Source organism: Megalops cyprinoides, chromosome 9 (genome assembly GCF_013368585.1).
Source record: "Megalops cyprinoides isolate fMegCyp1 chromosome 9, fMegCyp1.pri, whole genome shotgun sequence".
In the NCBI taxonomy this organism is placed as follows: domain Eukaryota; kingdom Metazoa; phylum Chordata; class Actinopteri; order Elopiformes; family Megalopidae; genus Megalops; species Megalops cyprinoides.
Window position 1 is genome coordinate 1,013,935 of NC_050591.1, and position 19,126 is coordinate 1,033,060.

The 19,126-nt window shown below is 40.5% G+C and overlaps 1 pseudogene; it reads left to right on the forward strand.

Moving 5' to 3' along the window:
* The window catches only part of LOC118782868, a 42,187-nt pseudogene that overhangs the window by 22,298 nt on the left and 763 nt on the right, over positions 1 to 19,126 (forward strand).

The following is a 19,126-nucleotide window of genomic DNA, read 5'->3' on the forward strand; positions in this document are numbered from 1 at the left end:
GTGAGGCATGGTCTCCAGATGATATGTACCAAATTTGGTAAAGATTGGACAGAATTTGTAGGAGGAGTAGTGAAAAACTGTTTTGGTAAAAATTCTAAATGGCAGAAAATCCAATATGGCAGACTTTTATGGTGGTGCTGGAGGCTTGATTTGCTGACCCCAAAATTGGTGAGTGGAATTCTGGAACTGTCCTCTATGAGTGTGCCAATTTTCATAAAAAGCGTAAGACTGGATCTATGGGCTGCCATGGTAGATGTATAATAATAATAAATATAGCTGGAAGCAGCAATGAAGGGGTCAAGCACCACAGGGCCACCAGGTAGACAACTAATGAGAACAACCCCTGTCCAAGACACCAGTCCATCACAGGCTGCACAGACACATTGACACCCACTCTTACACTCACGTCTATGGGCAATATAGCATGTCCAATTGACATTACCTGAATATGTTTGGACTCTGGTAGAAAAACCAGAATACCCAGAGGAAAGCCTCATGAACACAGGGACAAGGTACAAACTGAATGCAGACGCACCCTGAACTTGAAACCTCCATAATGTTAGGCAGTACTGCTACCCATTTGCACCACCGCACTGCCCCCCACTACATATATGTCAAGCTTAAACAAGCAGTGCCATAAAATACAGTGTGCCTTCTTGGGACATTGCAATGAGAAGTGCCAACGCTGTTGGAGGAGTGCAATTTTTGGGTATTTGAAAAAATCCAAAATGATGGGAAAAATGGCAGAGAACATACCATATTATCTGAATATAATAAAATGTCCCTGATTAGAAAAGGACCCCTCATTTTTTAACACCTTTTTTTGCAAAAGACTTTTTGAAGATCAAATCTTATTTATTTAAACAAATCATTTCATTTGATACCACCAGGCTTCTAAATAGCTTCATACCCCAGGCTGTGAAGATCATGAACACTCTTGCCCACCCCCCCTCACTGAACCATTAATCCCCCCATAGGTCCAGACAGACACTATTCTCTACTAGTGCAATCCATTTCATGCTGCACCTGGCACTTTTTGTACAGACAAAAAAAAATAATTTATTGACAGTACATGCTGCAATTCCCCTCCAACTATACCATAAAGACATGCCGCCATAGAGTCATGCTGCTATTCCCCTCCAAATGTTTACAAAACTGAGTGTATGGTTTATGGATATATGTTGTTTTAATTCTCTTTGTAATTTATATACACTGTTGATATAGGAGAAACTGCATTTCATTCTTGATTGTGCGCAAGTGCATGATAAAATGACAATAAAGGAAATCTCAATCTGAAATCAATTTAGTTAAATACACTGAATAAAACAAGGTACTCTGATATATTTTCTACATCTGTTAGATGAAATTACCACATTTCCATGCGGTAATCTGAACAGCCATCTGCTGTTCTTAATGTATAATGACATTAAAAAGTCTAGTTCTCCCATGTAAGACAACCCCATTTTTCAGATGTAATTTCTGAAGTAGAAAAAACCCACTGTCTAACATTCAGGCCAATATGGAAAGTCCAAGTGTTTCTTCAACAGTATTTAGTGTATTAGTTGTGGCAATAGGTCAAAAGGTGCAGGAGATGTGCCTATTTTAATTGCTATAAACTGACTGTATCTTATGCCATTTGGACACTGAACTATGTGTTCATTTTCCAGTTAGGACCTGATATGTAATGATGTAATGAGCAACAAAAAATTGGTTGCAATATCTGCTTTTCTTTGTGTGGTCTGTGCCTTGTGATGTCCTTTAGAACAAAATGTCATTAAAAACTAAGTACATGGACACATGGGTGTTTAAACCTGTTTTTCAGTATAGCACCCCAAAGTGGCCAAATTTCACTAAACTTGCTGTGTAGCACCCAGGCCTAATATTAAGCATGTGTATCGACTTTTATGCCAATGAACAAAAGCATTGCAGAGATATGGCCACTCTTCCTTTATGGCGACTTCACGGGTGAATTTGTGGGTACACTGCGGCCACATTGTTCAACCTGGCAACTTTCCTTTAACAACTGTTGTGGACAATGGTCAAAGGAGGTAATACACAAAACCTCATTGTGCCATAACTCTAGGAGGAGGTGGTTAAATGTGTTTTTGACAAAATCAAAGATGTATGAAACACAAAATGGTTGATGTGGAGGTTTCATAAGTTCCCAGATACGATCCTTAACTTTGATGAAGCACAAGAAATTTAGCTGAAATATTTGCTTTTGTGCCAAAGTAATGAGGATTTAAATGTTTTTTAATGGTATAGCGCCCCCATGTGGCCAAATTTCATGAAACTTGGTGCATACCCAGTGTTGCTAATACCAACAAAGTGTACCAAGTTTGGCATCACTCCAACAAAGCATTGCTGACATATGGCTCACTTCCTGTTTTGGTGTCTTCACCATGGTGGTAGGATCAACGGTATAGGACTAGTTCGCAAAAGTAGGTTTTTCGAAAATTTGAAAAAATGTTTTTTTTTCCAAAATCCAGTACAGTGGATGGGTCTATTCAATTCATCATGACCCAGGGATTCAGCAGAAATAAGGATCACAACTCTAGGATGAACGGTTCAAAAGTAATGAGCAAAAATGTATTCTGAAATTTGGCCTGTTGGTGGTGCTACAGGGATTGATGGATTGACTCCAAATTTGGTGCCTGGACACCTTGGACTGTGCTCTATGAGGGTGCCAGATTCAGCCAGCATCCACCTAGGGCTTCTATGGCCTGCCATAGAAAACCATTGAAAAAATGATAATACCGAGATGGATGAAAAACAAAATGGCCGACACACAGGTTTCATGCTTTCCCAGCTAGGGTTCTTTACTGTGATGATGCACAAGAAATTTGGTTGAAACGTCTGCTTTGGTTCCAAAGCTATAGGCATTTGATTTTTTTTCTCTGTTTTTCTGGTATAGCTCCCCATGTGGCCAAATTTTGTGAAACTTGGTGGGTACCCAACTGTAACGGAGTGTGCCCGAGCGGAGAGGTGGTCAAGATTGAAGGAGGGACAACTGCAGACAAAGTTTCCAATTTGAAACTTTTTATTTACTTTAGGCTACCGGCAGGGTTACAAGCATGCAAACACACTAGAAAAACAAACAAAACACTTTGGCAAAGAAAAGGAAAAGAACACTGAGACAATGCCCATATTCTAACTAGGCCCTATTACACAGGTCCCATGGCATGACCTCTCACTTCAGAGGCATCTCCTCGTCTGAGCTACACAGCAGCCATATAAAACCCCGGTCTCATCCATTGCACAGAGATAAATCAATTAATTACTACACACCATATTTCATTGCTAACAGCACCTAGGCAGAACACCTTCCTTACAAACAATCAGGTGTTTATTTTATCAATGCCTTTAGACACTTCTTTGACGATTAAAATAAATTCGCACGGAGCACCCCTGCACCAATGAGCGCTTCCATAGCGCAGAAAAAGCTTCCCCGTCCTGCACCCCAGTTTGCTCGCTCAGATGCAAAAGACAACAGGAGTACAGGAACCACCAGTAAGTACATCGATACATTTAGAAACAGCATAAACAGGCAACCAGCAAGTGTTCTGATGTTCAATGTGCGCACTAAAAGAACTCTTACATAGCCGCTTTAAATAAACTGCGATTCTAAATGAATGTACCGTGTTTTGCGTCTTTCCTTGTTTCTGATACATTACCCCTTTTAATTTCTACCTCAGACTTACCAACAAACACATTAACATTCTAGAAACCGACGGTAAAGCATTATTTGCGGTTTCATCGTGTCATTGTTCATACGGAGGCGGAAAAGCCACCGATCCCAGTGACGGACGCGCTGCGCTCCGTCACACCAACATTTCCCCTACCAATAAAGTATACCAATTTTGGCGTGACTCCAACCAAGCATTGCTGACATATGGCTCACTTCCTGTTTTGGTGTCTTCACCATGGAATTTCATTGGATGACAGCGGCCACATTGTTTGCCCTAGCAAAATTCTTTGAGTAACTTTTGGTCTGACCCCTCTGTAGATGATGCGTACTAAATTGGGTGGTGATAGGATCAACGGTCTAGGACTAGTTCTAGGAGGTTTTTCAAAAAATTTAAAATGGCGCTAAATCCAATATGGCAGACTTTAATGCCAATGGGTGCATTCAAAGCGCCATGACCCAAGGATTCAGGGGAAAAAAGATCACAACCGTAGGACAAATGGTTCAAAAGTTATAAGCACAAATGTACCTCGGAATTTGGCCTGTTGTTGGCGCTACAGAGATGGATTGACCCCTCGATACTTTAGACTGTCCTCCATCAATGTGCCAAATTTCATAAAAATCTATGAAGGGGTTCTATGGGCTGCCATAGACTCCCATTGCGGAAAGTTTAATAGTGAAAAATTCTAACAATAGGTGCTTGTTTAGTTATGTCTGTGCATTCTGTAAAAAGGGGTGAAAACTAATGTTTTTTTCCATGGCAGGTTTTTTATTCTGTCCTGGACCAGATTTATCACAGCAAGCCCCAGAATCGCTTAACGACTGATGTCTTGAAGGACATGCAGGAGAAGTTCTATGGGTTCTATGAAGTTCTTACGTTCCCAACACGGTGAGTGCATTTGTTTCTTACTGCCTCACTGAGAGCCCTCCTGTGTGAAGCAGTTGCTCAGAGAGCCCTTATGTGTTTCCTACTACAATATCTTTCAGCTCCATTAAACAGTGACAGAAATTTGGCAGGGAGAATTATTTACAAACCTGGGCTGACACCCCAATTGCATGGAGGTATGTTTTGATGGGCAGGGTTTTTTTCTCGGTCGTTTTTTTTTTTTATTCCTTTAGCCATAGGGCTCTGTTTTTACATGACAGTGTGCGGTAAAACAATAGGTCTTTCATAAAGCACTGCATAATGCCTTTGTAAGCACCAGAGCAGGATATCAGGTCAATGTCACTGATGATTTGGATGGTAACATAGGTGTAACATTATCAGTGTTTCTCAGTGGGTATGTCTGTAGTAGTGGTTATATGTTATGTAGACTTTATGCAGTCCTTTGTATGATCATTTATGTATTATAATAAACTGTTTTTAACAGAAATTATAGTAAAGGTAGAAGGAATCAGTTCAGATTCTGCAGTCCCAAATCACAGATAGTAAGTAATTACTTGTACACATGTAGCTGAACACTACAACACTACACACTGTGACCTCAGAGGTTATTGTCCATTGACAGTCCACACAGGCCAAATTGCTAGGAATGGGCTTGTTGTTTAATACATAATCACACAGTGCACAGATCCGCTGATCATTAAATCATCCGTATAACTCATCGTATTTACTGTTCCTGCTGTGACAAGCAATCCACATACTGTAAGGTTCAGTGAATCTGTACGGAATCTGTTATGACAGAAAACAAGCCCAAACAACAGGTGTAGAATGGAACAGAGATTGTTTGCCTCTGACTTTATGATTTTTTTGTTATTTTTCAATTTTACTTTTATTTACTGATTCTGTATACTGTTCTTTCAAGAAACAATTCAAGCTTGTATCAGCCAGATTGTTTCAGAAACTCCCCCTGAAACTGAGTATGTATATTTCCCCAATTTACTACTTAGAACAAGTCCTTCCGCTTTGAGTGAAAAAACATCTTTTGATCCGTCCTAGAAAAGAAAACTCTTAAAGATGCTTAAAAATGTTTAAATGGCATTCTTTTTTTCTTTTCTTTCTGTCTGAGTTGGTGGTCCGTAAACCCAAAATCACGTGCTTGGTGACAGCTTTTAAAGTTAATGATGATTACAAAACATTCCACTTCCAGTCCTAATTCCTTCCACATTGTGTGTGGACTCACATGGTACAGAGTTTTGGGCTCACTCACTCACAACTTTTGGCTTGTGGTTTTATGTCTCTTAATGGAGCACAGCAAAATTTAAGGGATTAAAACTTTTTTGTGCAAGGGGGAGTGATTGGGGAAGGGGGGCTTCTAAAATAAAGTAGAGTTATACTTTGAATGATGACTCCCTGGGAGAAATTTTTTAAAATCTTCTCTCTGCAGTGGTTTAATGAGAAAAGGATCCCTGGCTTTTATGCAGCTGTGTATGTTGCAAAGGGAGTAAATATCCAGGAGGGAGTATATGACATAACATAAAACCATATTTCATGTTTCATGAGGGAATGGCCTTCATAAACCAAGCTGTAAGTGCAAAGATGGCTGATGCACTGTACTTTATTTCTTTACCACTAACCCCTTATCCCCCCAAAAAATATTCCTACCACAACTGCCCCCCCCTCTCCCCGAACACCCCCAGTGCCAGATTCCCACTCAATCCCAGAAAACATAAAGAAACATAGCTTTTCCTTCCTGTGTAATGTGTATCACCTCAGCTATTAAATGTCATATTATCTCTTTGTGTTTCTAGCAGGCTTATCTTTCCTTAGCCACCCTGAATGTCTGTGGTTGTAATTGGGTTAAAGAAATATCCATTCAGAAACTGCTGGTTAAAAAACAGCCCATTTGATTATATGCTGGGGCTGCATTTATGTGGTATTTTTTTGTTGTTCTCTCTCTTACTAAACTATCTCACATCCCTTCCGTTCTTAATCTTAAGGCACCTACTCCACAGATCTGTGGTGAAGTAAACCTTTCCACACAGGAAAAAAACAGTACTAATAGGCTACAGCGAATCGGATCATAAACATTTCCCTCTGGGTTGTTGGACATCTGCATGTGCTTGAGATAACTGAAGCCAGTGGTTTATAGACAGCAGAGTATCACTGCATAGTGTAAAGTAAATCTGGCTTGTGGCTAAGAGGAACCATATGGAGGCCCTCATGGTACTGACAGTGTTTGGAAAGGCATCCAAAGCACAGCATTCCACCAGTCATGTCCTCCCTAACTCACATTGGCTGTCTCAGAAGCCAGGACCCGAGACACTTTGGTTTAGCTCCCGCCCAAATTACACAATGCGGTGTTAGGTCATACACACACATATTAAGCATATTAGTTTTATAAATTTACATATGTGTAGTATATGTATCTATGTGTGTTTTCCTATATCTTTTCTATATGTTGTATGTAAACACTGAACTGGTTTGTTCTTCTAGACAAATGGCTGCTGTCTTTATCTGTATCACAAAAGAACAGTGAAGGCTACTGGTGATTAAAGATGGTAGCTGTTCTTATTTGCCTTATTTGCCATCAAATGGGAAAAAAATTCTATGATTATTCATCTTCAAAGTGTTAGTTGTGTGTTATCATCTTGAGCCCAGGATAATTTTGGGTGGTTGTTTTGTTTGGCTCAGAAATCTGTGGTAAGTAAGATGAACAGATCAAGCTCAATTGACTGGGAGCAAGAACAGTGCTACAGTCGCGTCTTGTGTACACTGACCACTCCAGCTGTCAGAGGAGCTAGCCTTTGTTTGACAGGACCCAGAACAACCCTGCATCTTAGCTGCTCATATGATGGTGCTCTTGTACCCATGGTAATGAACTTGTGGTGTTTACGTTACACAAGTTACACATCAAGGGGGTTGGGAGAGGTATTTACCCTGATCAAACTCGTTAAGAGGCAGATGTGACTCGTCACCTTGACACCTCTCTGGTTGCTCGACCAAAGGCCCTTCAACAACTGTTTTAAACAAACAGGCCATTCTCATGCAGCAAGCACGCCAGAATGTAGATTCAGCCCTATCAGAAAGCAGGGTGTCTCTAAATTACTGTTTACACTGCAATGGACCACAGTATGCAAAAGCGAAGTAACTAAAGGATATGGATATGTATGTCCGAATCAAAATAACACAGCTGTGAATAATTGTATATTCTGAAAAAAAGAAATACTGCTTGTAATTGAACCAGTTTAATTCCTCCGTTGTCTATTTGTGAATATTTTGAATCCAGGTTCTAATGTGTTGGGAAACCCTTGCTTGCAACCACAAACCTCTTAAATGTTTGACGTTTTACATGACAGTGCGGAAGGGCCTCTTTAAACTTCTGTATTTTCTCCTTTCTTGTCTTTCTATTTTTAATACCTTTGTTTTGTAAATGGGGAATTTTTATTATTATTTCTCATGTTGAATGTTTGCCAGTTGAATTTCCCTCGAATGACAGATCTGGACTAATCACAGAGTCTGCCACTTTTGTAGATGTGAATTTTGCTCTTGTGTGAAGCAGATCAGAGGACAGTGGCAAGCATGCTCTATCTCACCGGTCTCATCGTTCCTGAAGGCAATGAACATTAAATAAAATGTCTGTTTCTGTTTGTCTTTAATTGTCTGCCATCAAGGGATTTCCAAAGTGGGGGGAAAAAATTTAGCTAGATGTCGCCTTTTGGAAAGAGAGAGGAGAGGGTGAAAATGGTTTTTCTTACAAAGGCTGTCTTTGCAATAATACATCTCCAATGTCATGTGAACAGTGCTGAAAGATTAATGAAGGTTTCCAAATATTTAATATGAATGCACTCCACTTATAAGAAACGTAAATGTACATAAATATCAACCATATATTGGAAAAATACTAACAGACTTACTGAAAACCTACTTGTAAGACTCTTGCAATGTGTTTATAAGAATCAATTTAGTATTCACTTACACCATTTAATATGGGTACTCATTGGAGTGTGTGTACAATTAATGAAATAATCTGTTAGAATGAAATACAGTTCACAGGCATGTTATTTTCATTGCATTTGGTAATTACCAAAACTACCTAGCACATAAAATATTTGACGAAAACATTTTGGAGTTTAGCCAACAGCCTGGATGCCAGTGGATGTAGCAAGACTAAAAATGACGTTTTATGCATAAAAAGCACTTCCTTTCTGTGTCTACAGAAATAGTCTTAAGACTGGTGAAAGAAATGCAAGATGAGACATAGAACATTATATAGCCTTAACTGTCTAAGATATGAAGACCTAAGGATGACTTCATGAAAAGGCAGAAAAAGTAGCAAGGCACCACAGCGCCAATTAATATGGAAACACTGAAAAATAATCAGTATAAGTCAACTTTATGTTTTAATTTAGTTAGGGATGTTGACTGGGCTATGGCATTGTGGCTCAAAAAGCAGCAGCAGTTTGCATGATTATATTCAAATAATTAACTTAAGATATTTTAATTTACTAATTTAATTTACTTTGGACCCCATGAGTTAACCCCTTATGAGAATCAAATCATCATGAATCATGAATTCAATACTTTTCCCGTTTTTAGTCAGAGCTTCAGAAAATCTCACAAAACCTTGAAAAGCACCTGATTGAATGATTCAAAAAACAGCCATAGAGTTTGGTTTGACATACCAAGTATGTCTAAACCAATTTTGCCTAGGTATACTGATACATGAGGTATTCTTAGAAAGAGGTGGTCATTTTTATATATGTATGAGCTCATTCAGAAAGCCTGAAATTAATTTTAAGATCTGGTTATGTATAGCCGTGGGTTGTACACAGACCTGGGGGAACATTAGGGATTCAGCAGAACTGAAAGAGAGTGTCCGCAAATTGTTAACAGTGAGGAGTAAGTGTGCGCTGACTGCACACTACCCACACAGACTGTGCACGCTCTCTGTGGTCAGGCGTGCTGAAGGCTGCCTCTACATGTCCTCATCCATCAGCCATGCTTTTGAAGCTTTAGTTTTCAAAGCGGCAGTTTTACTTCTTTTTAATCACCTAAAATCTCAGTGTGTACTCTTATAAATGCTCACTCACACACAAACACACACACACACACACACACACACATACATAAGCGCACGCATACTTATTCAGACACATATATGAACACAGTACACTTGCATGCCTACTGACTGACACACACAGAGGGGAGCACTCATTTATTTTTAATTTTTTCTAAAACTGAACAGCCTTTATGGAAGCAAACTTCTGAAGTGAACTTTGAAGTGTTACAGAATTGTCCTGTCCTAAAAACTGGAGTTTGAGCAGCAAAAATCTGTTCAACTTAAACAAAACCACCTCTGTCCCAAAAAACCCTAAACAGCAGTGAGAGAAAATATTCACATCACGGCATCCACTCTGGGAGGTCCGACTGTCAGACACTCAACAGAGGAATTAGAGGTGGAGTGTTAAAATGTTTCTCCTAGGTACAGTGGGATGGGGATTCTGGTCATCATGAGGATGCAGGGAAGTTCTGCCCTTGGTAATGTAGACGCCAGTGTGTTTAGTCATGTCTTTGTTTCCTCTGGCGTGAATTTCCCCTCTGTTTTTCTGTCCAGCTTCCATATCCCAGCCTAGGCTAATCCTGGACGAGGTGGAATGGTGTTTGACCAAGCCGAGACCCATAGGTTGCTGCTGTTTTGTTGCTTCTCTTTTTGAGTAGGCGTGGCAGCTGAGATTCAGCCACCTGATTGGCTATGGTGCCAAGTACTACTCCTATCTCATGTCCAGGGCTGTGGCCTTCATGGTGTGGAAGCAGTGTTTTGTCCAAGACCCCTTCAACAGGTGAGGTGGGAATAAGGAAGTGCACTTAGGGTGTACTCACACTAGGCGATCCGTACAGTGTCCAAGCACGTTTGACCCCCAAAGTCCAGTTCGTTTGACTAGTGTGATCGCTCCATACCGTGCCTGGGTTCCAAATTCAACTTCAACATCAGCTGCCTCCGTAAAAATCTATATGTGCAGCACGATTAACTGAAAATCACTGCGTTGCATAATCGATAAATCTATAAGGCATGTGAAAGGGCCGTGTGTTACCGCACCCAAAACGATCCCAAATAAGCCACAAAGTATGTACAATCATGAACTCCATTGTGCTGTGCGAGAGCGCTTTTCTTCAACACAAAAAGTTTGCATTGTGATGACGTAAGTGTGCTCAGGCCCAGAACATTAAGCGCAATGTGAGCACAGGCCAGCGGGGGAGTGGGGAGTGGGGAGGGGGGACAATCGTGCTCAGGCACGGTACAAGGCAACTGGGCCTAGTGTGAGTATGCCCTTAAACAATGCTGTACTGGTCTCAGTACTGGGTGTCACAATAACTGCGTATTTATGCACATTAATATTCCAGTGTTAACCCAAATATTCAATTGTTCTGAGGCTGCAACATGCATCATGTAAACATCTTATTCCAGTAACCATAACTAGAATTGGTTTCCATAACTGAAATGGATTTCCAGTATTCCAGATATGAGAACCTATTAAGTGTTAAATAATATAGTGTTAAATAATATAAACACCCTTTTCAGAATATTCCTCCCAAAGGCTTACATTGGGGTTGTTTTGCTGTATTTTTCCCTGGGTGTTTTGAACACAGGTGTCTATAATGGTATCTCCACAGGGAAATGGGAGAGTGCTACTGACAGGAGATGCTGGCTCATGGTGGCAGCAAGGAGCCTCTGCTGGGGAACTGCTGCTGTACCCTTACAAAAGGCACTGAACCTGAATCTCCACAGTAAATTCCCAGCTGCATGAGTGGCCAGCATGTGTCAGTGTAGCTAATGCACTTAGTAAGTATTTATACTCAAAATAATAATGGGTCGTATCACCTAACCTGGAGGACTCAACCCACACCTTGGGCCTGGGATACTCTAGCCTTAGGAGCACTCATTGTTATTTTTTTTTCCAGTGGAACTGTATTGACGCTGTTTACAAGCATCTGAAACCCTAACCCTATCTCAGGTCCTCCAGTCTCGGGTCTTGTGGCAGCATGAGCCCTCAAGCTCTCCCCTGTGACATGTTTCAGACATTATGCCAAGGAATGCACTTTACCCAAGGAATTCTTGTTAAAGGTCACGTTACGCTTATTGTTATAAAACATAATGGTCCCCCCATGATATCTGAATTGACTGTATAGAGTTATGTGCAAAAAAAAAAAAAAAACAGTGACTGGTCACATTTTTTGGCAGCCATATTTTACTTTTTTGTACAGTTATTTCACATATCACCTGCTATGAAAACACTTGTGACATACATGTTTTTTGTTAAAATGTTTAGCTCTTGCTGTATGGGAGACTGTGAGAGGAAAATTCCCTTTTCTCCATCTGTCTGTGTTCATGACTCACATTATCCTAATGATTTATTAAGCTTATGTGACAGCCTTTATTAGCCGTGGGATCAAACAATTCATCTGTTGAAGCACTTAGACAGGATTTGTGTGCATTAGGTGCTGAGTTTCTGTGAGCACATCTGGTCATGTAGTATCTCATCAGCTGTCCGAACACAGGAGACCAGGTCATAAACTTCTTTGAAACCTGGACAGGAGTGAAACGTTTCCCTGTATCACCAGAGCATGTAGAGCACAATAACAGTTGTACCAAGAAATATAGGAAGGACGTCTTTAATGAGAAAATATAACATTTCCAGAAGAACACGACCCATCAAAACCCGGAAGAGAAGAATGTTCATTTCTCCACACTGCCTCTAAAATGGTCATCTCAATCTCTATGACTGTGAAGATCGGTGCTTATCAGAGTTGGGGTCGATTCCACTTCAATCCACTCAATTCAGGAAATGAACTGAAATTCAGTTCATTAATTAGGAAAAAAAAGTCATAGAAAATGATGGACAGTTTTCATTTTGTGTATTGATTTCAGTTCATTCCCTGAATTCACATGGAACTGAGGAAAGCAGCTACATGGAGCAAGAGGCAAAAGACTGATAGTCCATTTGACCTAGTCATATATAAATATATACACTCAGGGTCTCTTCCCAGGCACACTGGAACCCTCACCCCAAGACACAATAATAACAGTAAATATGACCCCTGTTTTCCAAGTTATGAAAATCCTTCTGAGACCAACAAATGATTACAGCTCGATTTGTCTAATCAAAGTTATTACCTACTGTATAATCCACATAAATAGCAAATGCTGCTTTTCCATGTTTGTAAGGCTAAGGTTTTAGGGCCCTGCATGTATTCAGAGGCACTTACATTTGTTGGCTGCTACATCAGTCAGAAGCTATGGCTTACATATTTCCACTGACAGACAGCGGGTTGCATATCTATAGGTTTTACATGCTGTGTGTTAATGCAGTATTTAGTTAAATTAAGTTTAGCAGTCAGGATAAGTAGGCTGCTGAAGAGTACTATAGCAGTCCACCCTGACAGGAAAAAAGAGCCTTTTCCTTTTCAGACATTCCACAGGTACAACCTCTGGCCATGTTCAGCTTCCACCAGCACCAGCACCTTTTTTGAGCAGGAAAAAAGGAAAGAACTAAGTTTCCTACTTCAAAGGCATAATTACAGGGCAATAATGAAATTATTTTGGCCTACGGGTAAAAGAATGAGGTAATTGCTGGCACTCAAGGGGTTTTGAATGGCTGTAAGACTGAAAAAATGAAAAGGTTGGGAACAAACAGAAATCTGCAGCTAGAGAGTGTGTGCTGGATTCTGTCAAAAAGCCATTTTCCCTGTTTTTTTTTTTTCTTGGCACAGCAATTGTAGGTTCTACTGCATCTATTTTGAGTTTTGTACTGCATTGTTTTGTAGCCATCAGCTTTTTATTTTCCAAGGTAACATGCCTTGCACACCAACAGGTAATTATCTCAGTGTGACATAATCAGCTGTCTAGTTTTTGATGTCTATTGCTTGTCGATTTCAATCTGGTCAGAAATCCATGTTGTGGACTTGCCCACAGACCCGTGCCAAAATCAGTTGCTTTTACAATGTTACTGCAAGGAGTTGCATTGTGGAAATCAGTGCCAACAGTGGGCAATCTTTGATTGGGAGGCTTGACAAAAATTTGCAAGCCCATTTGCAAATCGCACACAATGCCTGACCTACAAGCCTCAGTGGTCAGTCGAATGCCATAGGTGGTGGGGTGAGGTGGGGGGATGGCAATATTTATGTGGGAAGTGAAGTTTGAGAGAACTGCTAGCACTTTGATGCTGTTGTACAGACATTATGTTCTCCAGAGTCATCATTAAACTAAGCTCAGAGCTGTTAGGGTTTCAGATGGGTATCGATTTAATTGTGCGCTATCTTCGCACCACCCCTTCAAAAAATAAACACTCCCACTTATGGTAACACACAAGTATTTTTTCTTGCTTTATTTTGCCATCATTAAAAGTGGTCTTCCTTTGCTCTAAACAGCAAGCACCTACTCTTAAAAGAACAGTTTTAATTTTGCACATAAAACTCACCAAAAGCTCATAGCACAGAATAAATTTAAATAACACACAGCAGTTAAAAAGAAAGCAGATCTGAAATTGTGGTAAAGCAAACTGATGTTTAGACACACTGTAGTGTAGAATATATTGTAGTTCCTTACAAAATTTGCATGAAAGGGCAATAGTTAAGATTAAAACAAGCAGCAGATTTTCTGTGTTTCAGTATCAATTCAGATTCATGTGTAATGGTCTTCTTAAAATGTGGCACAGAAATAAAAAACAACTCATTAGATAGAGTTGTTCCCTGTAGTTTCCATTGCACTGTGGCCTGACGCTTAGGATCACCAGGAATATCAACTCTGTTCCTTTTGAAAAGAAGAAGAAATATGCCTCCTTTGAAATATTATTGATAAGTACCACAAGCTGCTCTACTGCTTTGTGGAGGATGTTGAGTGCAGGGGTTATGTACTGTATATTCATGCTTGAGTGGCATTGGCTTATGCACTTGGTTTCCTTTCAGTTCTAGCTCCAAGAACAGTGTTCATTTTATGGTGAAAGAATGGGGAATTATCCTTGAGCAGCCGGGCTTACATATTGACACTGAACTGGTGCCCTTTTTGCAATTCTAGTTTCCTTTGGTTACGCAGTAGATCACAGTGTATTCCAACCAAGAATTAGAAGGTGAACAAGACTGAGAACAAGTTGTACTGGTCTGTGCTTGCCTTACGTGATCTAAGGCTGTAGACCCATGAAATGGTGAAAAACGTTCTTATTTAAGTCATTTAAGGGGATGAGTTGGTGTGTGTATGCTTATTTGTTGACCAATGATGGCGCAGCAATGAAACAGCATTTACATTCTTTACATTCCTAAGCCATTCTTTTGGATGGAGATCTTTTTTTTCCACAGCAAAACTTGCAGCGGACTGGTGGGACGTATTTTGCCTCTAATTCTGGCAGTAAATGCACAGCGGCAGCTCCTTGATTTCCTCTGTCTGCTAAAGATAATAATGTCCCACGGGTACAACAAGGAGCTTGATACTTCCCACGAACTCCATCATCATGGCAACTTCAGTGTATTAACAAGCATACATGACAACTTACCTTTTGTTTTTCAGGATCACCTATCAGGTCAACGCCCAACTGATTTAAAAATTGGGTGGCATTTCCATACACGGACATCGCTGTCCTTGTGTTTTGCTCTTGGGTTTTACAGTTAAGTTAGAAGCCTTGCTACAAATGTACAGCATCAAATAAACTGATAAAACACTACCTAAATGCAATGCAAATGCAACACAAAGGTGTTTATACTTTGCAGTTAGCTATTTTGTATTGTGTGCAAATCAAGTTCTTTTTAAAATGCATCTTTTTGAAATAGGTGATGCTGTTAAAATTTACACTTACCCTTTACATCTGTGGGAATAGACTGAAGCACAAAACAATGTTCTCCAGATGGTAAGTGATTACATTTTCACATTGGGCCAAAATTCCTGCCTCCGTTGCCCAAACAGTAGTAAAGAATCTCTTTACAATTGTTTCTGTTTTTTCCTTCTAACAAGACACCAAAAGTGACACATTTTGACAAGACGGAGCTGTTACTGTCTAATTTGCTTCTGCATATCTCATTGCCCCCTTTATTTACCCATACCTTTTGCACACCCACACAATCGCCTCATTGAGAGGAGGGAAGTACACACACTGTATACATTCCCACCACAAAAGAACCACTTTAAAATCTACATCCTCAATCAGCAAATTGCTTCCATTATGGAATGTTATTGTAATGCAGAAGCCAGGCTTCTCTGGATGTGGGTCTCTGAGAGCCACGTTGTGCCAAGTTGTGATTTGAGTTCCTGGCAATACTACCATAAGAAACCAGGATACAACTAGATGCATAGACCAGGATCAGCACGTGTAACAATTGTGGTTTTAGTTGGTGCATGGAGTGGTAAGGAGTGGCAGTGTCTGTCAGTTAGTCAGTCAGTCCATCAGTCAGTGAAATCAGTGAGTTGCATTTGCTTTTGTGTGACGCCCTGTACAATAGGAGTTGTCACACAGCAATTGTAGTGTCACTCATGTTTTGCCGCCTGTGTTGCGCAGAATAATTGGAGCCAAACGCTGTGTTTCAGGGGGGCAGACAGCCCCAGGCAAGGGTATGAGTGACAGGTGAGGAGAAACCGAGCTCTGATCTCCCCAACTGCAATGTGAGCCAGTACATGGTGTCCCAGCTGCCCAAAAAGATCACACTATACCCTTTTAACCAGCTTCAGGAATGGGAGGAAACACTCACGCATTCAGAGACAGGAGGGGGCTCAGTGTTTGTGTTTGTATGTGTGTGTTTATATATATATATATATATATATTCTGTGTATATATAATTGTGTGTATATGTGTTTGTGTATTTGTATCTGTGTGTGTGTGTGTGTGTGTGTGTGTGTGGGGAGGGGTTGAGAAAGGGGAGAGCTCTTGTTTATGCTGGCAGCCTTACAAGGGGAAATGAGCAGACTGCAAAGCAGGGGTGAGGTGTCCCGGTGCAGCACATGGTTTTGTGGTCCCAGTGTAGGATTTGGTGGACGGACAGACAGACAGACATTCCCAGAGCTCTGTGTCTTTAGACAGATTATTCACCCTTTTCTACCAGAGATCTCCCACCCCTCTTGAAATGAAACATCACTTTTGTGACAAGTTACACAGCAGTGAGAAGTTGTCACTGCTTTTTCAGGGCATATGTGTTTGCTGTGGGCAAAGGAAATGGGCTCATAGGTTCAGATCATGGGTGCCAGTGTGATACCCTTGAACAAAGCCACTTGGTCTGAATCGCTTCAGTAAATACCCACGCTACATAAATGGATAACATGGTAAAACGTTAGACCCTGAGAGTCACCCCAGCTTTGAGATCTTCTTCATGGACGCTGAGGGCTGAAAGTGGCCTTTGACCCCTGTGAGTGTCATCTTTCAATGCAACACTCTGTTGGTCCACAAGGGGGAAGGGAGGTGGGCAGTGAAATTTGTCCTCCGCTTTATCCATACGGACTGAAGAGAGTGCGCAAAGTTAAGGGCAAAGCACCACAGCAGTTACAGTGAAGCCCCCTGTAATTTTTGCTGCATGACGACAACAGCAGCATAAGAGGGCAGTACACAGAAGTGGTCCCATTAATCATTCACAGCTGAAAATGAACTGTTACCACTACTTTACTAAACACTAAACACTAAGTATGTGTTCTTCATTTGATAAATGGTGTTAATAAAAGAGCGAAAGGTGTTCGGGTTAAGTTTATTGTTAGACAGTTGTGTTGTAACACATGGTGCATCCTGATATTTTAGTTCTCCATCAGAAGTATAATATCCACATTAGTCACAATATGTAAACGTTTTGAAACTGGTTTGTTGATGCAGACTAGATTTAACCTTGTATTTGTTTGAAAAAAAAAAAAAAACCAGCCTACATGTTGGCCAGCATTCTAACACAGAATATACAGCTGTGAATCACTGATACTTCTATATCTGTAAGCACAGACAATGCTTTAAAGTAAGGCTTTGTATCTGGCTATGTTAATGCTACATCAGTTGCTGGATTGTAGTTGTGGGATTTCACCAGCTGCTATTGTGTGAGTCAGAAATCTGTGGTGTCCATGGTATGCCCAGCCAAAGCGTATCCAAAATCATAATCAATAAATCTTCAAGTGCTTACTGCTTTTTGTTGGAGCCTCTCTTTTATTTCCAGGAACTCCTCGATTAAATTTGAAAATACAATGTGAAAGATGTTTGCATTTTCAGTCACCACTTTAAGTGCATACTTTGTAGATCAATACTAGGATTTGAACTCAGGTGTTTGTGTTTTGTGTCATGGTTCACTAAATGGAGGAGTTGTAAATCTTTGCATGCTGCCCTTACCCCACTCATAAAAAACTGTCTCTCTCCTTACTGCTCGGGGTTTAAAGATTAATATGCTGCTCTTGGGAGCTGAGAGCCACTGCTGGCTCACATTTTGTGCTTCTGAGTGATCCCTGCTAATCTGTGGTTTACACAAAGCGTTCTCTGTCAACTAAATCAGGTATTTCCTGTAGCAGCATCTGTTCCAACAGCTTCGCTCAGTAATTATGAAAAGGTGCGCGTCGCTGCTTTCCCAAAGAAGTCCTTACTTGTCTGGTACTGCAGTTGGTCTCAAGGCAGTGCTGAAGTAGGACTATTTATGTGGTAATTAGGCAGCCATGCATTTATTGTGCTTAGGCATGGTATTGTTTTTTTGTTTTTTTTTTGTCAAGGACTGTTTTTCTTTTTCTGTGGTTTCCTAAAGGGCTATAACTCCCAGGGCAACAGCACCAGTTTGTTGAAACTGGCTATAGCAGGTATCCCAACAAATGGAATGGTGTCAGTTTAGTCACATGGTGCAGCTGCCATATTGGATTGAACTCTCTTAGAAGCAGAGAAAATGCACAGTCTGGTCACTTCTTCTCCTGTCAAGGAACACTTGTGCCTCACAGACCTTTAAGTTCTGCCCATTTTGTACACTGCCATTGCATTTTAAAAAATTCAAAATTCTTTAAAAGCACTTTTTGGCCCTTTGGATCTGAACTGCTGTGGAAAATTTCCTGTATCTATATATATATATATATATGTGTGTCAGGTGGGGTATAATTTATGATCCAGTGGAATCCGATGAATAAACCTGACTAAAACCGGTCATTGCTCAGCAGCCCCTGCACACACTGGCTCAGAAGATTTAAAAATTAATTCTGTGGAGAGACTTACTATTGTCACAACATTGAAATGTTAACTCTTCCCTGAACAGGCTGATAGGATCTCCTAAAAAGGCTGACTCATGGAAGGTCCAGCAGATCCTCAGACCAGAGCAATTCATGATCAGTGTAGAAATAAGTACCTTCCTAAATTTTTTGCAGAAAGCTAAGGATGTAGTCCCAGATCGTTTTAGGAAAGGGAGAGCAGGGGCCTGTATAACCTGGCAGGTGCTCCTGATGTCAACCTCTACAGATGGAGAAGGAGCCCACCTGGCACAGAGCTGACTGACCACATCTTCTTCCTCAACAATATGAAGGTAGTCCCCCTTCAGTGCATTATTAGAATTGGGCCTACATTTCTTGTGAAGACATGAAAGCT